Raw genomic sequence first — 12528 nt, forward strand, 5'->3', positions numbered from 1 at the left:
TATGAGCATGAGTCTCATTTGTTTTGTTGATATTGGAAGTAATGTGATTATGTTATATAATTCATTGTTGTAAGTTTGGCCAGGTTCTGAGCCATGTTGATAATAATGGAAAGTGACATGTGTCTTAGACACTAGTGTTACGAGACTGTTTAATAATAAAATTGATTATCTTGATTAACCATCTATTGAATGCTATAGCTTTATTCAATGCTTATATTTGGTTTAGTATTTTTCTACTGGGCTGTGGCTCACCCTTTATGGGAACATCATTTTCAGGTTCAGGTGATAAGCTACCTCCACGGACTTAGCCTGGAAGGATTTGATGTTTGGGATGTTGAAGACTTGTCTTTAGTTATATGTTTTATTTTGTTATTTTTGGGATTTCATGTAAACATTCAAGCCTAGGGCTTAACTTGTAAATGAGTTAGTACTCATCCTTTTTGTGTCCAAGTGTTAGCTTGGAAAGATGTAAGCCCTTAGGGCATTTATTTTTATGTTGCAGGATGTTACAAGTAAAGTCTGTCAATAAGAATACACTGATGACTAACTCAAATGATTCATTTTCTTTTATAAATGCATGTTAATGTTATGGTTATTATGGGTTTATTTTGAGGGCGTCACATGCATTGGGAGGAGAAATGACAGATTCAACAGTCTTCGTGACCATATTGCTCATCACATTCTTTCCTTCCTGACAATGAAAGAACTTGTTCGGTTCATGTTCACTTGCAAAAGATGTAGAGAGTTATGCATGACTACTCCATTTTTGACTTTTGATGGGATGAAACCTTAGCCAACGTCTGATCTGTATGAATGCGATAAGTAGGTCCTTGATGCAACATCAAAGGAGAAAGATATGTAACTTATGTATTCGTTGGTGTGTTTTGGGCTACGTGGGTGTAATCTATCGTGTTGTTACATGGTTACATATTGCAGTGCAATGTAATGTGGAAGTGCTTGAGCTCGAACTCCTTGGTTATCCACCATATACCAAGTTTTCATTGCCACTATGCTTATTTTCTTGTGGATCCTTGAGGTCTTTAACGTTGAATTTGAACAGTTGCTCTCTTGTATTGCCCTCCGCAGTCGGGTTTACTAATCTCCAATCCTTATCAGTATCATCCGTTAAAATGCTCAACAAGTCTTTTGGTGATTGGATCTCATCCTTGTGCAAATCCCTCAAGGAACTAAGGCTTGGGAGTATTGAAAAGATGAACAGTATCAACATTAATAGTTCATCTCTAGTGTATTTTACATTATTAAATTCGTCTCTTACTGAACTCGACCATCTCAGCATTGCAGGTGAGAAACTTGAAGTCGTGAATTTGGAGTGGAGATTCAATTCCTTTACCGGCAAGTCATTGAAAATTTCTACTCCCAATCTTAAATATTTTACATGGAAGGGGAATCCAACAAACGACAATTGTTTGGGAAATTTGATGAATTTAGAAGGTGCTCAACTTTTTCTTGAACCCAACCTATGAGAACTTACAGATGGCAATTCATGGTATAAGTTGGATCCAAGACCTTACTTTAGATGACCTTACTTTAATTATTGATGACCCTTTTTTTTTAATGCTTTCTGTTAAGTTGTAGTCACAATCTGTGTATTTTCTTTTTTGGGATGTTAAATAAATAGTCTCTGCAATATAATTTCAATTCATAAATGGATTTCTAGAGTAACCACTGCACATGAATTTATTAATTTATTTGACTCCTTTTGCTATTCTCAACTTTTATTTCCTTTAGTTTTGCAGCTACTCTATTATTATTATTATTATTGTCAGATTCTAGTCTAACCTTCAATAGTTTGCATGAATTGATGAATTTTTATTATTCTTGTTGTTTTAGCTCAATTTTTTTTTTTGGTTGTCTCTTTTTCTTTGTTTCTTTCTTTCAAGCTGAAAATATTCCTTCACAATTTGTAGGGGTTTTATATGAGCAAGGTTGCTTGCCTACTTGCTTCAGTAATATATGTAGACTGTGTATGCATGTTAGCAATTTGAAGGATGATCTAGTCCCAGCATTTGTCTCCCTTCTTAGAGGAATGCCTAATTTAAAGATTTTAAGCATAAAATCGTCCCCAAACTCTACTATCACCCATGTAAGTAAAACTGTACTTTGCATGGCTCCGTGTGTGTGTTGTGTGCACACGTGGGCATGCATTTTGCAGAGGGAGCTCAAACATATTTAAGGCTTTGAAGTTAAATTTTAAGAAAGGCCCTTTTGTAAATTTTTACATTGTAATTTTTTTATTTATAATTAAATTTACTAATTTTTTTGTGATCTAAAATTAGTGATTAGGTTTTTATCTTTATGTTTTGTTGACCTTTCATTTTCATTTTTCTTGTGACAGTTGATATACTTGAGATTTTATCACTTTCTCTTTTGCCCGTTTATGTCAAGACAATTTTACCTGTGCTTTTACTTTTATCTATTGCATATCTAATGTGGCCCCATTTGGTGCAAATTTACAAAGTGTGATCATAATATTTTTATTTTTATATCAGGAGTTTGTGCCAAATTGTTTGATATTGGGTCGTATGATTTAAGTAAGCTTGAAAAAATTGATTATTGAAAAGCTGGAGTAAGTGCCTTTCATATTATGTTTTTAGATTACTAATTTTATTTAGTTTGCCACAATTTCTACCAAACAGGGCCTATCTATAGTATCCTAAAGCTATAAAAATGGGGCCTCCTCTTATTGGGGCCCTGGGAAAATACCTAAGCTGCCTATTGGTTGAGCCACTACTGGTATTTTGCCTATGACTTCAGGATAGGATGCATGCTGATTGGGACACAAACACACTGTACCTGTAGGATGGTATCCGAGATTGAGTAACAATTTTCATGTATCAAAATCTTGTTGCAGGTTTGTGGATTTGATGCGGGATATTGGGAGTCTCAAAACTTGATATTTATTCATCATCTGCTTGTGGCAGAGATCGAGCTTTTGATGGTAAAAATGATTTGGAGCTAGCATTGTTTTTGCTTAGGCATGCCAAAGAAATAACAAAGATGGCCATCTTTTATTCTCCCCCTTTGCCACATAATGTGCATGCAAAGTTGCATCACTGTGCTTTGGCTTCTGCTACTACAGTTGTTTTCCAGAAGACATGAAGTCTTTTGGGTGTTTCTTGGAGATTGTTTTTAATTTAGCTCGGACTAAGTTGGACTTAAAGTTGAAGATTAAATTGGCCTTGATTGTAAAATGGGAAAGAATTCGTTGTGGGTTAATGAGAGACCCCTTTTGATAATTATTTGATAACTTTTTTATTTTTGGGATGAATTATGTAATGTATGTTTGGGCAAATTACATATACACCCCTCCAGGTTTGACAAAATTACAGATACCCCCCTGAGGTTTGAGAAATTACGAATTCCCCCCTGAATGCTATATTTGCATAAGAAATTAGGGGGTAATTTGTTATGAAATATAAACCTCAGGGGGTAAATTGTTATGAAAATACAAACCTCAGGGGGCGGGATGTAATTTCTGAAACCTCAGGGGGGTATCTGTAATTTAACCAAACCTGGAGGGGTGTATATGTAATTTGCCCATTATGTTTTGTATGTGATCTTTGTTATGATTGTAATTCATTGACTTTCATTGTATTATCATATGTTTATCTATCTTATGTCATATTTATCTATATACTGTAAGCGTTGCTTAGAGTTTTCTACAGTAAAAGATGGTTAATTTTTTTTGGCACACATCTACCAAAAATGCCATCCACTTTGTTGTGATAAATGCTCTATCCAAACTAGAAAGACCTTTAATGAAATTTGTCTTGGCAGAGAAAAACTCTTAACTCTACTCTATCACCGGTTAACCTAGTTAGTTTTGTCTTTTTCATTAATCATTTTCACTAGGCTAAGCCTTTGTCTTTTTCTGTTTTAAGAACATAAAAAACATTTATATTAAAAACAACATACAGAAACAAGATTCTAAAGGGTCAAACAAACCAAGCCTTTGCCTTGTTAATTGATCTACTGGTTGGATGATATCTGTTGAAGAACTATGATACTATCATTGTTACGTTGCATTTATTATTTTGTATTATCATTGCATTGATTTAATTGGAAGTATTATCAATATATTTTTTTTCCAGTATTGTGATAATAACAAATCACATAGTAAACAAAGAAAATTGTTATATATAACCAGAATATTTTCCTTAGAACGCTTCACCTTTGGTGTGAAATTGTTATATATAATTAGAACATCAAAATAAATCATAACTAAAAATCATGTCGTCATAACTGAGACATATGATACGTACCGAAAAATGATTTCCCATTTTCAAAATACAATGATTCATATAAGACTTTTATCACATAATAATAAAGATGCGTAATGAAACAATGGTGAAATAAAAATCTAATGGTAAATAACATTTCTCATTTTTTTAAATATGGTGACTTACCTTGTGCTATAGAAACATAACTTAATTGGAACGTTAATGCTCATCAACATTGCAGAGCATCTCTGTTTCAACTCATGATATTGAACCCGCTCATTTTACATTACTACCACAATTCAACCCAACTTTAACACCAATAATTCTAAACTTCAAACTGTCTCCAACTTAACTTATAAAAAATCCTCATAAACATCTAAAGAACATAATTATCTCCAGGAAACAACTTTACATATATAAAAATAAATAACCATTCAAAGAAATTCATACGTCCTGAAAAACAACTGTGGCAGCAAAATCCATAGCGCAATTGTGTATCTTCATACGAATATCTGATGGCAGAGAGGAAGGCAAGTGAAAGAAAATCATATTCTTCAAACTTTTGGCATGCTTAAGCAAAAATAATCCTAGCTCCACTTCATTCATTCCACCATTAGACAGCCCTATCTCTGCCATCTCCAGATGATGAATAAATCTCAGGTTTTGAGACTCCCAATATCTTGCATTAAACCCAGATGCCTGCAACAAGATAGGGAAAAAATTTACTAATTTAAAATATCATCCATCTTCAAAAGAGAGAGAAAGGGGTTGTGCAATGAACTATATTACTTATGTTGTTTTTAGCCGAGGGTGTTGATGATTTTATGCTGCGATGAAACCTTAAAGAGGGCTTCACATAGTAGTTGGTAAATAATATACAACGCTTCATGTTGCAATGTATTCTTGTACTGCTTATATTGGTGTTAGCGGACAACGGTGGGGAAGATTTTATGCTTAAAGTCTTTAAGTTGGGCATTCCAAAAAGATGAGAGATCACTGCTGGAACTAGGTCATCGTTTAAACTGCTAATGTACATATACAATCTACGTACATGATTTAAACTAGGACATCGGTAACCTTGCTCATACAAAACCTACAACATTATGAATACAAACTTGTAAGTATTAAGAAAAAGAAAAACAGAAAAATAAGAAAGATTCTTGACCAGTTTCCCTATAGCAAGTGCTAGATCAGCTCTAAAGATTAAGGAGAAGGCTGTCACTGTACGTAATAATGGAACAAAAAGTAAGGGCAAAACTCACTTTATCCCCTTGTGGTTCGAGGCTAGAGCCCGGGACATTTTATCTCAATGTAGTTCAAATATAGGCAAACTCTCCATTGTTGTTTTGGACTGATTTGCAACTGCTAGGTTCTCCCCCCAATTAGTTCTTTTTAGTTTCACCCAACAAAGCAGTTTAGTCAGTCAAGTCCAACTATGCAACGAAGACATGAGGGAAGAAAAAACGTCCTTTCATTAAAGGCTAAAATAGTCTTTTGATTACTAGCTTTAGCAGATGTTAGACTACAAATCAGTCCAAAAGTACATGGGGGGCAATTTGTCTGTATATTTAAACCATAACAAAGTAAAGTGCTCCCGTCTCAAACCATGAATGGGTAAAGTGAATTTTTCCCAAAAAAACAAAAGCACCCTTGATTTGTTTACAGAAAGGGAATAAATATATATATACATTGAGTGACAATAACAGTAGTAAAGCTAAAAATTGTTGACCAGTTGATTCTATTTGTGGACAAATGTACTATAGTGTTGGAGGGGAAAAAAATACAGAACAAATCAATGATATTAGACTTATTTTGACAATTGGCTAAAATAGCCAAAAAGTAACTACAAAAAAGTCCTCTCTACTTTGTCCTTTTGTAAAAAGTCAAAAAAAAAAAAAAAAAAAAAACTAAAATAGTCAATTCTCGAAACAACCTTACTTTCCCTATGAAAATGGAAAATTAACAAGATTTGGACTTTACATCGCACATAAATAATCCAATATGAGCATAAAGCAAAGTATATTTACCTTAATCATAAGGTCACGTACATCAAGATCTTTAGTTTTGCTAACACCAAGAAGAATCTTATGCAAGTTCTTATCAGTATCTTCCTTGGGTTCAAGAAAAAGTCGAGCAACTTCTAATTGCATCAAGGGTTCCAGACGGTTATCATCTGTTGGATTTCCATTCCACATCCACTATTTAAGATTCGGAGCAGAAATTTTCAAAGACTTGCCCACAGAGGAATTGAATCTCCACTCCACATTTATGACTTGAAATTTCCCACCTACAATTCTAGGATGGCAGAGTTGGGAGGAACAAGATTCCACTAACGTAAAACGCACTAGAGATGGAATTGTGATGCTAACTTTGCATATCTCCTCGATATTCTCAAGCCATAATTCCTCAAGAAAGACACAGTTGGATGAGATCCACTCACCGAAGGACTTGTCCACTTTAACCGATGTTATTGACAAGGATTGGAGACAAGTAAACCCAAGAGAGAATGGCAATCAATGAAAGCAACCATGCAAATTCACCGCTACTGACCTCAAGGATTCCCAACAAAATAAGCAAAGCGGAAACTTACCGCTTTTGCCTTCATAATAATGGAGCACAAGATCAAGAACTTCAGCATTACACTCCACTGCCACATGAAACCATGTAATGATGCGATAGAGTTTCACACCTACTTCGGACCCAGATCGAATCAAAAGCGACATATTTTCCTCCTTTCACATTCCACCAGTAACCTATCCAAGAAATCCAGTCTGCCATCAAGCAAAATAGAATATAACCTGAATTTGAGTACATAGAAAGTCAGGAATGGATTGGTCAAATACAATTCTCTACATCTTTTTGATACCAACTTGAATCGGAAGAGATTTGTAAAACAGAGGAAGGAGAAGATGTGGTGCACAACATGGTTGGGTAGATCACTGAATCTACATTTCCTACTCTCATTACAAATTCCTAGAGGTTGTGAAACAGCAACTTCCATTAACTTAAGTGGGCATTCCATAATAATATCTGAATTTCTGTGTTTTATGAGAGAAAATTAGAACAAAAAGGTATATCATCAAAATCAGGAGGACATAAAAACATATTTTCCAAATAAATTAAACAATTATAATTGTAGCACTTGTAATCCTTGGCTATATATAAATCAAATATATATATAGCCAAGGATTTCCTACTCTCAGCCCTAAAATTAACCAAATTAATTAGTGTATTAAAGAAAGCAACTTCACACGAACTTTCGGTCATTATTGTCAGAATGCAAATATATATATATATATATATATATATGAAAACAAGATTGAAGAAATATATATATATATATATATATATATATATATGATGGTGAGATACAACTAAAAATAATAATAATGATATACACAGAAACGAGGAGTAGACAACGACTTGTAATCAAAACAAACCGAAAGCCATCTCCTCAATCAAACCAAACCCATCTTCCAGTTGTGGAGTGTTGCAGAGAGAAGCATTGGATCCGTCGATTATATCATCAACGCCTCTGCATCTATATATACGGAAAAGTCAAATTTTTTTAATTTCTTTAAAATTAGTGACTTTTTTTTTTAATATCAATTATGATTTTATTAAATATTATTACTATGCAATAATTTTTATTTTTATTTCAATATATATATTTTTATTTATTTATAATTTATAGTTATTTTTTTAATTATATATTATTAATTATGACGTTAAGGTTCGACTACTTCCACCTGACGGTTGAACCAATGACCCATCCATCTGATCCCCCTTTTTTGGTTCGCTCACCAATTTGACCCCTCCCGCTTCACTATCTTTTGGGAGTTTCTTCTATATTTTCACTTCACACAATCTCTAAGTACACTTACACACTACTTTCTTACCACACCACACATATTTTGATTTATTTGATATTTTCTCAAGTCACACCATCAATTTTTAAAAAATCTTCTGAACTTTCTAACCCTAACCTAAATCCAACCCTAACCCTAACTTCCACCGTCAGTGACTCCACCATCGCCGCCCATCCATATCACCACCATCTTCCCACACTGACACTGCCCATCTCCACCCATTCTCACTCACTCGCGATTTTCTCTCTACGTCGTGCGATGGCAGTGCGACTGGGCCGGAAAAGGGAAGGACGAAGGTTGCAAAGATTGGGGAGGGTAGATGTAGGGACGGGACCAGAAATGTTGTTTAGGGTTGGCCAAGGTGTGTGTATAAAAAGATTTGACTTAGTTATGGTATATGACTAATTAAAAACAATTTTTTATACAAACATTGTGAAAACAGAATTTCACATGGATGAAATTAAATAAATCTAGCAAGTCCTTTTTTTTATTTTAAAATTTAAAATAGTTAAAAATCGTCTCATTATATATTATAAAATACTGATAAAATAAAAAATTAGTGAGTGATTTTATAAAATAGGTATCATCTCATTATATATTTTATAAATAATCTCGTTATATATTATAAATAATCATGAAATATAGGGGTAATATTTGAATTTTCCAAAACTTGGGAGGGGTTGTGGCCACTGCCTGTCCCTATACTGTTCTGCCCCTGGGTGGATGGGACCAGAGAAGGGTTGAGAGAGATGACGGGGCTAAAGAGGTGATGGTGGTGGCTGAGGCTATGAGGATATTAGTCCCAATCCAAAGTTAATTTTGAATGATGGAAGCATTTCAAAATATTGACATGTCATTAGAGTTGGAAGAACGGGAAATGATAATATATAGATTTATAAATATACATTGGATATTGTTGGCTACATATTTTGTATAAGCCAATTACAATTCAACACGTGGCAGAATAAGGGCAATACGGGAGGACTATTCAAGTCTTCGATCGTGACCGTACACGTGGCAGTTAGCATTGGTTCTTATGAGATCTGCATAGCATTGGATCAGCAAAGAGATGCAAAGTGATGTGGTTCCAACGGTTACCCACATTCAAATTCAAAATTAGGAGGGAAGCCTAACTGCAAGTGATGGCATAGTGGAGCTAACTATAAGGCAACATGATCAGCGATCATGGAGGAACGATTCGACGGTTAGAAGTGCAGTTCAATGGTCATCCTTAAGAAGTATAAATAGCAGAGAAGGCCCTAGAAAAAGCCCCCAGACTCAGATCCAAAAAACCAGTTTATTATACTTTATTTCCTTTCCAGTTTTACATTTCCTGTTCTTTACATTTCTGTACTTTAATTCCTGCACTGCACTTCGTTCATAGGAGTAGTTTCAAGTAGATTGTTGCTGTAAACCTCTACGGGGCTGAATTGGATCATTGTAAGTTTTTCATTTTAATGAAATGCTTCAATTGTTCTTCATTTGATTATTGTCTACTTAATTCTCCTAAATCAAGCCACCAGTGAAAGTCCTCTTCATTGAGGCTGAAAGAACTAAAACAGAATCGTCTGATAATTGGTTGGCAATTAATTTTCTGTAAGGACTGATTGATTCTTGCTGGCACGCTCACAATTACAATAATAACCTTCGAAAGCCAAAAAGCCAACATATATTTTTGGCACGCCCGGTGGGACTAATTGAAATGGCTAGACGTAGGAGACAAGGAGAAAATGAACGCTTGGAAGAAGGCATTTATGGAGAGGTAGAAATACCTAATCCAGAGGATAATGTGATAACACATCCTGTGGAGACACCTATTTTATTAGAATCTATGGTCGAACAGACCAGCACTGCGGAAAAAGTACCAGATGTTCATAATGTTGGACGAGGCCAGGGAATTGGACCATCCACTGTTCCATCTACTCAGCCAATGAATCCATGGGGTGGCCTAGTAGATGCCATGGGACAACAGTTAATGAATACAATGGAAAGGTGGGCAACATCTTTTTTGGATCGAATGAATACCCACCAACCAACAAACACAAGACACATGGAGGAAATTTCAAATGTCCCTCAGCAAAGATTGGCTAGAGATAAACAACCTATGCAAATTAATGGACATTCTAATGGTCAAAATAGCAATCAAAACTATGGAAGACCATCACCTCAATCTTGGTATGAGCCTCTTTCGAGGCCTGTGGCAAGTCAAAATGCCTCATTACTTAACAGTGAACCATGCAAACTGGTGGATCTGGCTTAGTACAAGAAAATGGCATAAGGATAGTTCCAAATCCCATATTCGAAGCCATACCTGGCACAAGGGGGTTCACTACCCTTTATTCGAATTTATACCCGGGGGGTTGGAAGGTTTTCCTACAACTGGAAGAGACACAACACCTGTGCTAGCACCTTTCGCAGGACAGGCTCAAAGAGGTCATCCATACCCTCAACAGCAGCCAGCACCACAGGGACAACCAGTCCCAAATATACCACCCTATGGACCAAGAGGACTCCAAGCACAAGGTTGTCCACCAAATCCTGTGTTTGTTCCTCCAGTAGTGGTTCAACAGGTACAAAATATGGTCCCTAGGGACCAAATTGCTGACATTGTTAGAGAGATATGTGGACCAATGGCTCGAGGGGTTCAGACTCCTGTCTACAGGAAACCATATCTAGAATGGGTAGATAGGGTACATGAATACCCAAGAGGTTTCAGGATACCAGATTTTGCCATTTTTTATGAGAATGGGAACCACTCAACGGTAGAACATATTGCTAGATTCGCGGCTCAGTGCGGTGAATTTACCAATAATGACTATATGAAGTTAAGATTATTTCCAAATTCTCTAACTGGAGGAGCATTTGTATGGTATATCCAAACTTGGCAACAAATAGAAGAGGCATTTCATGCCCAATTCTTCCAAACAGAACCAGAGGTTTCCATGGCAGACTTGGCAAGATTGAGTCAAAGGCCTGATGAGAAGGCTACTCAGTTTATTGCCAGATTTAAAAGAGTACGAAATAAATGTAGGATCATCTTACCAGAGCCTGAATTTGTGAGATTGGCTCAAAATGGTCTAGAGTTTAGGCTTCGAAAGAAGTTTGACTCAATTGAGTTTAGAGACTTAGTGGAATTAACCTATAAGGTGTCTAGGTATGAAACATTACTGGAAGAAGAATAAGATCGGAGTAATGCATCATACAAGACATATTATAGAGATCCTAATTATGAGATTGATGTAGCAGAGATTGTAGGGAAAGAACCTGTGATTTGTGAAGCATTAATTCATAAAGGCACAACGATTGACCAGCAGTTTAAAAAGAAAACCTTCATAGGAAATACTCTTTCGATTTAACAAAGGCAGATGATATTTTTTATCGTTTGCTTACTGCAAATTTCCTGAAGTTACCAAAAGGAGTCAAAATTTCATCTCCAGAGGAACTTAAAGGAAAAGTGTATTGTAAATGGCATAATTCTTGGTTTTACTCAACTAAAAACTGCATTGTTTTTCGAGATAGGATCCAAGAGCAGATTCGAAAAGGGAGTTTAAAATTCCCAGCTAAAGCAGAAAAGGCCATGGGGATTGATACTAACCCATTTCCAGAAATTGAAGAAGTGCCAGCCAATGTTATCATGCCAAACTTCCAAAACTTATCCTTGAAAGAATTAGAAGAAGTCAATGTGCAGATGCATGTTGCCAGCCAGACAACTGTCAAGAAAGACACTGAAAATCTACCAGCTATTGGACAAGGTTTCTCAGACCAGAGGGAGGACTCTGATAAAGAGGCACTGGATGATGATTCTTTGGAGGCAGCTGTTATGCAAAGAATGTGTCCCAGATGCAGGCTGAGTTACAAGTGGTTGAAAAGACTTCCAATTGATGGGAAGCAATACTACAGGGATGGGCAAAGGCGTCCTAAACCAACTAGTGCTTATAACAAAAGGCCATATCCAACTAGCATTAAGCAGTAGACATTAATGGCTGAGCCAACAGCTGCTAGAATGCATTCTAAAGGCAAGAGGCCTTTATATGAATCCAGACCACCTAATTATTACAGAAAGGAGGCCGGAGAAGGGTTCAGTTTATGAGATCAAAGTCAGAGATTGGCCTCCTAGACCAACCTCACGTAGGATGGAAAGTGGCTACCTTCATCAAAGGCCTGAGTCAGGCTCGAGGCAGGGAGTCAAGGCCAAGCAGTGGCCTTCACAGCCAGCTTTGAAGGAAGAAAGGAACAGTTTGACAGTTGGGTCAGTAGGTTCGTAGGTATATGGAGTTCTAGATTGGTTTGTCCTGGAGAACAAACCTAAGGAGATGTCTACCCAAAGAAATGCGGTTGGGAACCTAGGTAGGATGGTCAAACCTCCTTTGGTGGCTCCAAACAATTGGGTATTACTTAAGCACCCGAAAATAAAAGAA

Source organism: Camellia sinensis, chromosome 12 (genome assembly GCF_055761805.1).
Source record: "Camellia sinensis isolate YWXY chromosome 12, ASM5576180v1, whole genome shotgun sequence".
NCBI lineage: Eukaryota > Viridiplantae > Streptophyta > Magnoliopsida > Ericales > Theaceae > Camellia > Camellia sinensis.